General features: G+C 37.0%; 1 protein-coding gene across 1 annotated transcript in view; it reads left to right on the top strand.

Moving 5' to 3' along the window:
• Positions 1-2,612: 2,612 nt before the first annotated feature.
• si:cabz01090165.1 (uncharacterized protein LOC100333421 homolog) overlaps positions 2,613-13,715 on the top strand; it is a 220,291-nt gene continuing 209,188 nt past the window's right edge. Inside the window, exon 1 of the mRNA XM_052152996.1 lies at positions 2,613-3,419. The gene's annotated coding sequence lies outside the window, so the exon portion shown is untranslated. The remainder of the gene's footprint in view (positions 3,420-13,715) is intronic.

Genomic DNA, 13,715 nt, shown 5'->3' with positions numbered 1-13,715 from the left:
TTCTTCAAAAAGAAAAAGAAAGTCATTGGAGTTGGAAATGGCATGAGGGTGAGAAAATTACAAGATAATTATAATTTTTGGGTGAACTACTGAAATGGCATGTTGCTTCCAAATGTTCCACATAATCAATTGTAAACGCAATTAAGAGGTTGCATTTTCCCTCAAACATTACATTTTTACTCCACTGATGTTTAGGTTTAGGGATGAGGTTTGGGTAGAGTTAATAAAACATGCATTCCTCTAAAGTGTATTACATCCATTACAGCTAACAAAAACTCACTTTACAACTTACTTTTTGGGGCCCATCTGTGGGCATTTCACCCGAAACTAAAGTTTACATGTGCATACACGTTTAATAACACTTCCTGCTTTAGCCACTGGGAGCAGTGCTTCGGATTTCAGTAAGCACCAACACACTGAAGCAGCTCTATTGAAAATACTAAACCAGTAATTTTTTTCCATTTTGGAGAAGAATTGAGCTAATGTCCCTGTATATGTAACAGTATGTTTAGGTGCATCAGTGTGTATTGCTTTTCCCATGAAGAAAATAATGTACTGAGGTATCATCAGTATAATATCCAATTTAGGGATCTGTAAAATCTCATCAGCACCATACATGTTATATAGTATATATATATATATATATATATATATACATACCTGTATATATACACACACTGGCAGACAAACGTTTGAAATAATGTACAGCTTTTGCTTCTATTGAAAGAAATGGGTACTTTTATTAACCAAAGTGGCATTCAACTGATCATAATGCATAGTCAGGACATAAATAACATGAAAAATTTCTATTACAATTTGAAAAGAAAAAAATAAAATGTTCAGAAATTCTTAAACTACTTCAAACAGTTCCTTTAAAAACATTTTCCATGTGCAGCAAGGACAGCTTTGCAGATCATTGGCATTCTAGCTGTCAGTTTGTCCAGATACTCGGGTGACATTTCACCCCGCACTTCCTTTCGCTCTTGCCATAGATGTGGCTGTCTTGTTGGGCACTTCTCATGGACTTTACAGTCTAGGTGATCCCACAAACACTCTATGGGGTTAAGATCTATAACACTCTTTTCCAATTATCTGTTGTCCAATGTCTGTGTTTCTTTGCCCACTCTAACCTTTTCTTTTTGTTTTTCTGCTTCATAAGTGGCTTTTTCTTCGCAATTCTTCCCATAAGGCCTGCACCCCTGAGTCTTCTCTTTACTTTTGTACATGAAACTGGTGTTGAGTGGGTAGAATTCAATGTGAGGCATCTATTTCTCAAACTGGAGACTCTGATGTACTTATCCTCTTGTTTAGTTGTACATCTGGCCTTCCACATCTCTTTCTGTCCTTGTTAGAGCCCGTTGTCCTATGTCTTTTAAAACTGTAGTGTACACCTTTGTGTGAAATCTTCAGGTTTTTGGCAATTTCAAGCTTTGTATAGCCTTCATTCCTCAAAACAACGATTGACTGATGAGTTTCTAGAGAAAGCTGTTTATTTTTTTGCCATTTTTGACCTAATATTGATCTTAAGGCATGCCAGTCTATTGCAACTCAAAAACAAACACAAAGACAATGTTAAGCTTCATTTAATGAACCAAATAGCTTTCAACTGTGCTTGATATAATGGCAAGTGATTTTCTAGTACCAAATTAGCAATTTAGCATGGATAAGGAGTTGGAGTGATGGCTGCTGGAAATGGGGCCATCACTCCAACTTTTTGATTTGATCAAAAAGGACTTTTTTAAAAAAGTGATGGTGCTGTTTTTTACATCAGTAATGTCCTGACTATACTTTGTGATCAGTTGAATGCCACTTTGGTGAATTAAAGTACCAATTTCCTTCCGAAACAGCTAAATCTGTACATTATTCCATATATATATATATATATATATATATATATATATATATATATATATATATATATATATATATATATATATGCTAGCAATGTTCAATAGTTATTTGAAGGATACAATGTAAGTAAGTTTAACTCAATTCAATTAGGTTTCATTTAGTATTTGAATAGAGCCTACATTTTTATTTAATGTCGAGGAAACTACTTTTCACAAGTTAAACTAACCTTTTTTTCAGTACAGAGTTTAACTACAGAGTTCAACCTGCTGTTTCCTTATTTGCTGTGAGATCAGTCTGAACTAATCCTTTAAATTCAAAAGTATGACCATTGAGTCTGAAACATAATGTGAAGCCAAAGTACAATGCATTTTAAAAACCAAGACATTAGAGGATTTAAAAAAAAAAAACACACACATTAACCTTTACTGCAGCCAACTTGCATAGTGAAGGATGCAGATTCCTTTGAGCTCCAAACTTTCAATATTCCTTCTCTAAAGGACACGAATGAGAATTCAAAGCACGTTTCACAAGTGAAAGATTCATTCCGTTCACGTACAGTATTTGCACTCATTTCAATGCAAAATCACCCTCCAGAACACCCCCCACACCTTTACAGTCCCATCCGCCCCTTTAACCCCCCCCCCCCCACACACACACACACACACACTCTCACACACGCACATTTCATGCCACAGCCTATGCTTTGCTACAAGAGACCACTTGAAATCTCTTACTGCAATATTATGGCAAAATAACAGGATCCCTCTACCAACTGTCAGTGGTCAGTGCGAGGCGTGTCTACAGTGTGGGCCGAGGGGACTGAAAAAGATAGGACGTACCGTGAGGAACCGCGCTCCGCGTTTCTCCTCGCCACTCCCATTTACCGGCGGCTGAGCTGCAGCGGGCGCGCGGAGACACACTACGTCTCTTTGACAGTCCGTCATTTAGAATATATGCAGAAGGCGAAGAACCTGATACTTACGTCTGGAGAAAAAAACATTCTCTTGTCGGAATGACTTTCACCACATGGGATAATTAATTAGCAGACGGTGGCATGTAACTATAGGATATTACTATGTTTGGATTTATTGGAGCAAAGACGATGACTTCTGGTTTTTGCATGGATTAAATGGTGTGCGTACTGAATCACTTAGTGAATCAATTTGTGCAGAAATATGTCGCACAAACATTTCGTGTTATATAGCTCTATTTTCAGCTGACTGACTGCCATATAAATTGTTCGATAGATCGATTATGTGGATACTGGTAAAGGACACCGTGCCAGCGTAATAAACCGGCATTCAAGAGAACGAAGGCAATGCATCAGAGCTCGACATCAGTCCAGGGAAAAACGCTCTTGCACAGCTGTCGTGATAGGAACCCGTGGATGTGCTAGACTCGGTGTCTTTGGTCCGGATGCGCGTATGTCTGCAAAGACGCGCGATGATCTTCTTCAGCTATCAACTCAACGGAGAGTTCCTGCGAGCGCTCTGAGTGCCATAGGATCGGACCTGTCTGAAGCGCAAAGTTAAACACAACGGGGGTTCGATCCTGTGACCAAACACAAGGTAGGCTAAACCTTTCCAAATTTAGCATATAATGTGGGCTGGATGTGTACGCGTGGTCTAAACAGTGTATTATTCAAAACAAGACTTTCGTTCAGTTTGTTTGTGACCTTTTAAAAGGGTAATGGATAAGCACTATGCTAGAGCTGTCTGGTTTTGAAAGGATGGAAGAAAAATACGATTCGATTGATATAATTGATCTGGTGCGTGTCTGAATCGCTCAAAAGGAAAATGATGAGGCGGTTTTGCTCGTGCCATTATTTTAGAACGCTTTGTTCTTCGTTCTGTTTATATTTATGTTAAATGTGATTTCCGCCAAGGGGATTAGTTTTCTATTTATAAAAGGTTTTCGCTTAAGTCTCTTGATGAATTCTTTGAAATCTCGGACTGTAATACCGAGAAGAGAGTAGTTTAATGAAAATTACGGGATTCAGGACCATGGACAGCATCATGTACCGTAGGAGGGGCGAGGGGATGTCTTCCTCCAGCTGGGGGTCTGAATTTTATTTCCAAATGGTTTCATTGAAATGTTTAAGAATATGCACGATGGTATATTCAGAGAGTGTCAACTGACTGACAAACATTTGTCAAGAATGATAACTATCAAGAGGCTTGAGGAAATGTTAAATATTTGAAACGGGCTCCAGGAAGGAGACAATGTCAATTCATCTATTAGACTGTACTTTTTTATTCACAGTCTCATGTAGTTTTTTTTTTTTTATTCACAGTCTCACACACTTTGACTAACACACACAGATTGAAAGAGAAATAGATGAAAGTGAGAAAGAGAGAAGAAAAGGAAGCCATGTATTAAATTGAAGGTCAAATTTGACAGAAATGTTATATTCTTAGGAGCTATGACCATGAACTTGCACTGGTTTTCTCTGTTTCCATGTGACGGACAGCATTGCTGGGGTGCATCCCAGTGCTGCTATACTTCTCATCCAAAAATAGATAGCCTTGCAAGGAGAATCACCAATGTTGCTACTGTTATTGGATATGAACAAAAATATATGAGAGTTGATTAGTATCTTTTGGCAGGCTGATCACTGGCTGATCATGTCCAATAATTGGAATGCCACTGCATGCCACACCTAGTGCATGTTAGGGATCCTGTGGACATGTGTAGAATTACTGCCCCTTGTGTGTGTATATGTGTGATTGCAAGATTGTAACTGTCTTACCTTTTCATTTTATCTGTAAACAAATAAATAAACAAAAAACAAATTCAAGGCTCTCTGTTAAAGCAAATATTCAGTATAGTCATAGTAATATTACATTTTAGTCACTTTAATATTTCATCTGTTTCCCTTTAGGTTTTATTTCAGTTCAGGAAAGTTAAGGATCATTTCTTCCCAGTTTAGTCATGTGCACTGTAAATCTTTTTTTTAAGTGACCTAATATTTGCAAGTAGTCAAAGTCAACACAAAGTAAAACACACACACACACACACAGAGAGAGAGAGAGAGAGAGAGAGAGAGAGAGAGAGATTTATACACAGATATACACTGAGCACTTTATAAGGAACACTATACTAAAACTGGATAGAGCCTCCCTTTGTTTTAAAAACAGCATCAACTCTTCCTGTCATGGATTCCATAAGATGATGAAAAAATTCCCTCAAGATTCTGGTCCATGTTGACATATGCATCACACATTTTCTGATGATTTGCTATGTTTTTCCAGTCTTCGTCTGTACAACTTTTGTGAGCCTATGCCCACTGCAGTCTCAGCTTTTTGTTCTTGGCTGACATAAGTGGAACTCGACGTGGTCTTCTGCTGTTGTAACCCATTCACCTAAAGTTTCGATGTGTTGTGCATTCTGAGATGCTGTTCTGCTCACTACAATTGTACAGAGTGTTTATCCGAGTTACCGTTGCCTTTCTGTCAGCTCGAACCAGTCTGGCCATTCTCTGTTGATATCTCTCATCAACAAGGCTTTTCCGCCATTCACTAAATGCTTTTTGTTTTTGGCACCTGTCTGTCTGTCTGTCTGTCATAATTTGAGATCAAAGAAGAAGCTAAGATAAAGCTATCCAAAAATGATTTACCTCTGTTTTTCACCTATTTGTATAGTTTGCTGCCAGAATTTGTTGTCATTTCTGCAAGATTTAATTTTACAAAATAAGACCTGTGTTTTTTGGAGCAAGAAATAAACGAGAGAGTGTGAGAAATGGATTGAAGGGTAGGTACTCCCCCTTATATTTTGCTCTCTCTCGCTCTCTGTAGTCAATCAGTTCCCTCAACATGACATGGCCACTATGTCAGCTCTCTGGGAATTAGATGGTGGGAGTCTATTACTCTGAATCTGGCAACCCTCAGGCGAAGTATGTCTGCTATTATGCCTCTGTTGTGCCTGGTGCTGTCCGGCAATCCTATTTATGCAACCACGCATTCTCTAGGGCTACATAAGTGTGTATGTGTGTGTGTGAGTGAGTGTGTGTGAGTGAGTGAGTGTGTGTGTGTGTGTGTAGTGAGTGTGTGTGTGTGTGTGTGTGTGTGAGTGTGTGTGTGGTCTTGTGTGCAGCTGGGTTACTACAACATGAAGACAGCTGTGGATCTGTACTTTAGATGTGAGTCAAAGACAGTTTATTTAAAATAATGATGCAACTTTGTTATTACATTTCTGAGACTTCAGCTTTGTGAATGCACCTATTTTCACAGAATCACTCATCTTGACACCCACAAGCTGTATTTTCCAACCTGAGATGTGAAACATGACTCAGAAATGTCATTTTTTCCAAACATCCCTTCTCATTTCTCACCTCATGGCCTCAAAAGCCAAAGTGAGACAGCTTGCCAAAAGTATAATGGCTGCTTCAAGCTTCTGATTCAAGTTCATTAATCTCTTTATGTGTCCATACCCAACTCTGATCTTGTTGCCTTACACTCATCAAGCTTTATTTATTATTCTCTCCATTACTACAGTCAGTTTCAATCTCTCTCTTTTCCTTCATCTCTAAGTTTTCCTGAAGTGCAAGAATGTTAAATGTGATGTTTAGACCACGCTTGCTGTTAAGGCCCATTTGATCATAGGAATCTGAAAATCTTGCAGAATTTGGATGTTATTCCTTTCCCCTCCCCACCAAATAGCAAATATGTGTGAAAGTGTGTGTTAACCAATTTAATCCCAAATTTACACATACTGTTACCGCTTGGCATGAGCACTCTTTACAAAGCACACAAGCAAATACGTATGTGAGTGTTGAAAACAGCCGCCTGTCATTCAGGAAGTTCTTAGCTACCAAACTGTTTCATTACTTGGGACTATAGATTTTGTTTTTGTATCTGCTTGGTACCAAAGTACAAGCATTTTTGACAACAAATAAAAGGTATTTTGGCATCTGGTAAGTGCTACTTACAACCAATCTTTCACCTGCCCATCCATCCATTCAAACCTTTATAGTCAATACAGTATCTCTCATTCTCTCCCCACTAGTTTTAACTTCCTTTTCTTTTACCACAGTGTACCTCTGCACTTCATATATGTACTCTGCCTTGGGGAAGCTCCTTTCTGCTCTCTAAAAAGTGACAAGAACAATGAGAAGGAATTGGTTAAGCTAGTGTTTTTTTTTTTTTTTTACATTGCTTTGCTCTTCTCCTTGAAATAGCAGTGCTTAACCCATGCTTAGTTTGTCATTCTCTATCCGCCTCTGTGATCTGAATACATAAAGCATAGGCATGCATGAATTGCCCACGCTCTAACAAGATATACTCATTTAGGTCTTTTTATTAAAATTTAATGATGTGTTTGAAGTTAATGTGCTGAAATCATCGTAGAGAGGGCAAAGGCAATATTACATTAGCTTTATGAGCATTACTGCATGATTAAATATGATTGGCTCTTTGACACAGAAATTTAAGTCACATACGAGTTTGCTCAACAAATGCACAAAACACATTTTGAATAATGCAGAGAATATCACATTAGACTATGTTCACAGCAGAGCCTGATTTACTGTGTGTATTATTCATACATCATATTGAGTTATAAATGTTTACGGAAAGCAATACGTTTGTGAAATGATAGTGGTAAACAAGAAAATAAAGGGTCAATCTTCCCATGCTTTGCAAAACAAAAGTGGCATAATGAAGATCTCTGCTCGCACTCCCGAACATCTCATTTTGTTTGGTAGTAGAGTGATTGGTTGCATATGGTTATTCTCTGTGCTTATAGATGATGTTTACTGCACCTCCTGTTGATATATATCATGGTTGAAAAATCATGGTGATGTACATGGACTGATTGTTGGTGAAAGTGAGATGTTTATTAATGTATCATGCTTCAGTAAGTGGCTGAGAATGGGGTTATGTGATAGACAGGTATATTTGCAGAGACAGTTCGAATCCATCCTCTCACATAGCTGTATAGTCAATCAAGAGGACAGTTGATATCAGCTGCCTTAGAAGATGTTGAATGAGCCTTACAGTATAAGGATTTTTAGTAAGGATAAGTTTACAATAGGGACATCTTTTATTTTGTGTAAACAAATATTACTACACAAATTGATGTATTAGCTAACTCGCTAACAATCATAAATGTGATTTGAAAGTTAATACTTAAGTTAGTGCCTTAAAGCATGAACTACATAAATTAACTTTAAATGACACTACTTTTATAAAACGGTTACCACATAATACAAATATTAAGGACACAAAATATTGTTTAATATAAAGATTCTTTTTTTTTTAAATCAGTAAATGTCAACAAATATAGTAACACTATTGGCTAATACACATCCAGGACCAGCACTATGCATTTTATATTACTTGCTATCAACAGTTTCCCTGACCAACCACTGGGCTCTGCCATGATTGTCGCTGGACTGTTTTACGATTCTGGTCTCTAAAAGAAGCAATGTAAAAGATATTTAAACAGAGCGATCCAGATGCAGAACTACAACTTAAAATATTGTTAGTTGGAATTAATATGAGTTTAGGCATAATTGCTGCAGTTGTTGTCTGTCATAACAACTCAAAGTAGTTATATACCATCGCTGTATGTCATCTACCTACTCCTTAAACTTTGATGGGTGAGGCACTATATAAAGACAGTCATTGCAAATCTGTGAAGTATCGGCACTATGGATCCACATGCTTCTGTTGGACAATGTTTACAAATTTAATACACTAAACATCACATTATCAGGTGGTATTAGGGGGAGGACTTTCTCATTCTAGAGAGAATTTTATAAGACACAAATGTGGATGAGCCCATGAGGGCAAGATTAGTAAAACAAATTTAACATTTGGTCAGTTTTCCCAGAAGAGAATTTGAATCCCTGCTAAAAGTTAGCTTGTCAACTTTTAGAAGTACACTGGCACAGTTTTTCCCAATCCTGTCCTGAAGTACACTCAAAATGCATGTCTCCCTTATTTGAAAATCCCAAATAAGGTCATGGAGACCCTACTAACTATGGTGAGTTGATTTAGGTGTGTAAGATTAGGCAGACATCCAAAATGTCTGTTGTTGGGGGGTACTCCAGGACCTGGATTGGAAAACAATGCACTAGATATAATATAGATGGCCTGAAATCTAACAGAAATAAACATTCATTTATGATTTCACATGCTCTTTAATGGCTTTTACTTATGCAGTATCATGTATAACATTATCTGCATGGACGCATAATGTTTTGGAACATCATCCATCATGTATGCATCATTCTTATTGCTTCTTAGTCAAAGAGCTTCAGCTCATCCCTACAGGGTTGCTAGTGAAGGACTGCGCTTCCAACCAAAATACAACATACCGGAACAGCCTTTTCCCACAGGAACGTTTGCCGTAAATAGACGATCAATCTTATTCTCAGCATTTGATTACCTCACTTCCTGTCTCAGTGTGGAAATGCTTCAAATGCCTAAGGGTTTGTTAAGTGCCTTTCTTTGGTCCCACTAACCTGTTACCCAAATACCACAGGGTAGCTCTTAAGAGACAGTGTTGATTCCTGTGCCTTTATCGTTTGCTCTTTTTCTTACTCTCTTAATCTCTAGCTCATATAACAAAAGGCCACTTGATTTATTTGCACATGCTCTATTAGATATTATTCATATTTCAAAATTCATAAAAATTTAGCAGGGTTGGCTGTCGAGCAGAGAGCATGGGCTTTACAAGTGTAATGATGTCAGATACAATGAAATGACAATGATAATTTATGATGATGTTAAAGGTGACTATGACAACAGCCATGAACATGATTCCTGTGACAGTGATGGTTTGAATATTAAGATTAATCTTAGATTAGTGTTCCTGTAGCACAACTAGTAGGGTATGATTCCAAAGCTGAGGTCAAGGCTTGATCCCCATGTTATGCATGTACTGATTAAATATATAGCTTAAATGCATTGCAAGTTGCTTTGGATAAAAGTGTCTGTCAATGTCGTAAATGTCTTTAGCAGAGTATTATAATGGCTATTATGAGTCAGAAATGGTTCCATCACGTCTTGGTTGAGCTGTTATTTGAAAGGGAGCCTGAGAATCCTTAATTATAATCTTAAGAATAGCTTAAATTCACATACCATATTATCAAAGAATCAGTACGCATTTCCAGACTTCAATAATAAGCCTTAAGTGTGAGGGAAAGCCTTGGAATTAAAGTGGATTTTTCTCTCCAAATGGAAGTTGGTGTATGAAATAAAAATTATTGCACAATGTACACAAACTATTGAAAACAGATTTACATTACAATGGGACAGGGTGGAGTGTTATGGATAATTTTTAGGTGACATTACAGCCATTCCATTATGAAATCCATTAGGTTACAGAAATAGTCATTAGATGAGAAAGCAATTTGTAGAATCTGATGTGGACATGTGCCGTTAAGTACAAATGTTTTAAACATTAAATGGTTTTGACTTGTTTACTGTATGTATGTATGTATGTATGTATGTATGTATGTATGTATGTATCTAATGAATCAATAAATATTGTTTCAGCTCATTAAAAGTAACTGCATGCTGTTCTAGGCTTCATTGCTCTTAGAAACCTCTCTGGCCAAGGTCAAAGTGCCTTGTCATTGCTGGGTTGCGTTAATGGACCTACTTAACCTGGACATGTTTGAGCAGCCTTGTGTGCAGAGGGCAGCATTCCCACTGTGCAGCATCAAGATATAGCGCCAAACATCTAGAATTACTAGTTTGATCAAGGACATTCTACTAGAAAGTGTAGAAAGTGACAGACCAGAGCTAAAACATATCCCATTGTTGTCTTGCTCAAGTAAACTTAAAAGTGGTTTATTGATTTATCAATTTTTGTTTAGAGAGAGTGAAAGTTGGGGAATTGTATAGTTGAACCAATACTAAAATTATTGTGAAGTTGCAACTAAGTAAGGTGCCACATGGAAACCATATTGAAGTGTGTGTGTGTGTCTGTGTGTGTGTTGGTGGTTGTTACAGGTGGACCTGTTTTCACATCATGTAAATAATAATATATCATGTAATGTTACATAAATCAATTTATTTTAACAATCGTTTTCTCATTTTTCAATGGGGTGATGGGATGTAACAACAAAAATTTAAAAGGTAACATACAAAAATATAATAACATTATTTTGACCAGCATAAATTAAAATTGACAAATTGTATACATATATGACATTTAAAACACATATGAAAACCTGCCCCGATAAAAAATCGAAAACATCCCCTGACCTGACTTTGATTAAAAATAGCTTTGTCCTAAGAACAGATTTGAACCTTTTGGTAAAAATCAAAATTTTTTTATTGCTGACCTTTGCCTTAATACATGCCAGCATGGTTTGATTTCAATCGATTGTTTACCCAGGAGCTATAACAAAATTATAATGATAGTGAAATCATTGGGTAGAATTTATTGAAACCAATAAATAAAACCACTGCTAGAGAAAACACACATTATATCTCCAAACTGTTTCTGAGATACAACCCTTGTGGCAACATCCTTGTGTGATAACTAGTCTTGTTCTCCATGTTTTAATTTAATAAATGTCAAATATATCAAATACTTAATTTGACATAAGGTGCTGTGAGTGATTTCTTTCATGGAAAGGTATGGAATAAATGTTCCTACTCCTTGAAAGATATTAAAGTAATAAGTGTCCTGATAAATCTCACCAGTCTCATTGACTGTGCTAGCCTTTGATGCTTTCTGCCAGTCAATCATTTTGCGCGTTCTCATAGGATTGCAGTTTCAGTCGAATTATTGAGGCTCAATGTAATTTTTATGCCATTTTGTTCATAACAGTTTTGGTATCTTTGGAGTTGTATGTTTTGGAAAGACAGGGTGTGGCCAATCCAACGGCTCTTCTTGTGGAAATTCTAGAACAGCTAAAATCGCTTACAGCACCTTTAATGGCATCATCCTTACATCGTCACTATCTGTCTTGGGATATTGTGAGTTAGTAGATGTGTGGATCAGCAGCAGAGAAGCTAAATAAAAAACTCCTGCCTGGCAATGCCTCTGTATTGTAGATACAACCCTGTCACAAGAGGATTTTCTCTCATCCATGCCAAAAAGTGTTGGGGACATGTATTGTTGCAGTATTGTATTGTTACAGTATTTTGAATAGTAGGCTATTTGCTTACCCTGGGGATTATAATGATGATATTTTAAGCTTAAAGATTACAAGAACTATACAATGAGAAATATGTATTATTTATAGTTTGATTGTGCAAATGAATAACAAATTTAATTATTTAAAGAGATTACATCAGCTCTTGGTTACTAAAGAAAAGCTTATGGTATTGCTCATCCATGACGGCCTTCTTATTTCGAGCATGTCATGAATAGCTATTGCATTAACAGCATTCATTATTACCAGCTGGACAGTTTAAATGTTACAGGATTGTGCTGCACTTTCATGCTATCATTCCCATTATTAATTATGCTGTTTTAATTGCAATGAAAATTATTCATTTTCCATTAGATAATTCAATTTCAGTGGAAGCAGAAACCCTTTTATCACCAACATAATGTTCCTACATGACTTCAGTCTATATAAAAAGAGAGATTTTCCAATACATTTCATAAGTCAGCATGTGGTGAAATGTCTTGTAAGTGGATCGGCTCTGGCAAATATTTAGCGTCTGCCATGGACGTCTCAGTTGCAAACCTGATGATCTCTGGCAATGGAACAAATCAGTAAAAATCCTGACAGATACTGCTGTAGGGAATATAAACTAATTATATTCAGTGACATTAGCATCAAGTTTGAAAGACACCAAGTTCCTTTCTGTTTATTTAGATGGCTGAACTAGACATGTTTAACTAACTCACCCAGTCAAATTGTTAAAAACATTTCACAGAAGAAAGAAAGTCATATGGGTTTGGAACTAACCCCCAAGAGTAAATAATGACAGTGCAATAGATCTGCAATGAATTGCTCTAACATCATTCACCACTTTTTAAAGAATTCAAAAGCCCTAAAAGTTCACCTCAAATATAGAACAAGGTACTCATTTACTAGGAGCTTAGTGACTGAAGAGTCTAATGGACTGCTCTTTCATCTTCTTTGTGGTACCGCTCTGACACGAAACTCTAGGCAGATGACTTCTGACAGACTTTCCGGTACCGACTCTTGTCATTCTCCACTAAGATATTCCACATGACTCATCTGATTTATTACTCTTCTCTTCCCCAGCATATCTTGGCTTTCATTCTTAAAGGAATACCTGACCTAATAATGAAAATGATGTAATTATTTACCCACCCTTGTGTCATTTCAAATGTCATTGCATGCCATTCCGTTCGTCCGTTTTCAGTAGTTCATAGTAAATATTTCTGTCAAGGTCCAAAAAGGGCGAACGCTATAGAAGTATAGTAAAAGTTGTCTATATCATCCCATATTCATATGCGCAATATTACAAGTCTTCTGAGTTTATACAATGAACAGACCAAAATTCTCTCAATCCTGCATATGTTTGGAGGTGGGGAAAATAATCAGTGAATAAATTTTTTCAAATGAATAAATAAAAAAACCTGCAAAACTATTGTATGAAGCACCACTCAAATGGGCTAGTTTCATTAGGCTTTTTTTGAAGCTTGACGGATGTGTAAATCCATTATCCTAACTGACTAGTCTAGAATGACTAGTTGAGTAGTCAGTGTTCAGAATAATGTTTAATTAGGCTCCGTTATGTTATTGTGACTCCTATTAGGGAAAATATGAAGAATGGTGGTGGCATGAAGAATGGTGGTGGCGTAGTGGTTAAAGCACAGGGCTGTTAATCAGAAGGTCACAGGTTCTAACCCCACGGCCACCACCATTGTGTCCTTGAGCAAGGCACTTAACTCCAGGTTGCTCCGGGGGGATTATCCTTGTA

This window comes from Xyrauchen texanus, chromosome 21 (assembly GCF_025860055.1).
Source record: "Xyrauchen texanus isolate HMW12.3.18 chromosome 21, RBS_HiC_50CHRs, whole genome shotgun sequence".
In the NCBI taxonomy this organism is placed as follows: domain Eukaryota; kingdom Metazoa; phylum Chordata; class Actinopteri; order Cypriniformes; family Catostomidae; genus Xyrauchen; species Xyrauchen texanus.
Note: the sequence above shows the minus strand (reverse complement) of the source record. Positions and strands in the feature narration are given on the sequence as shown.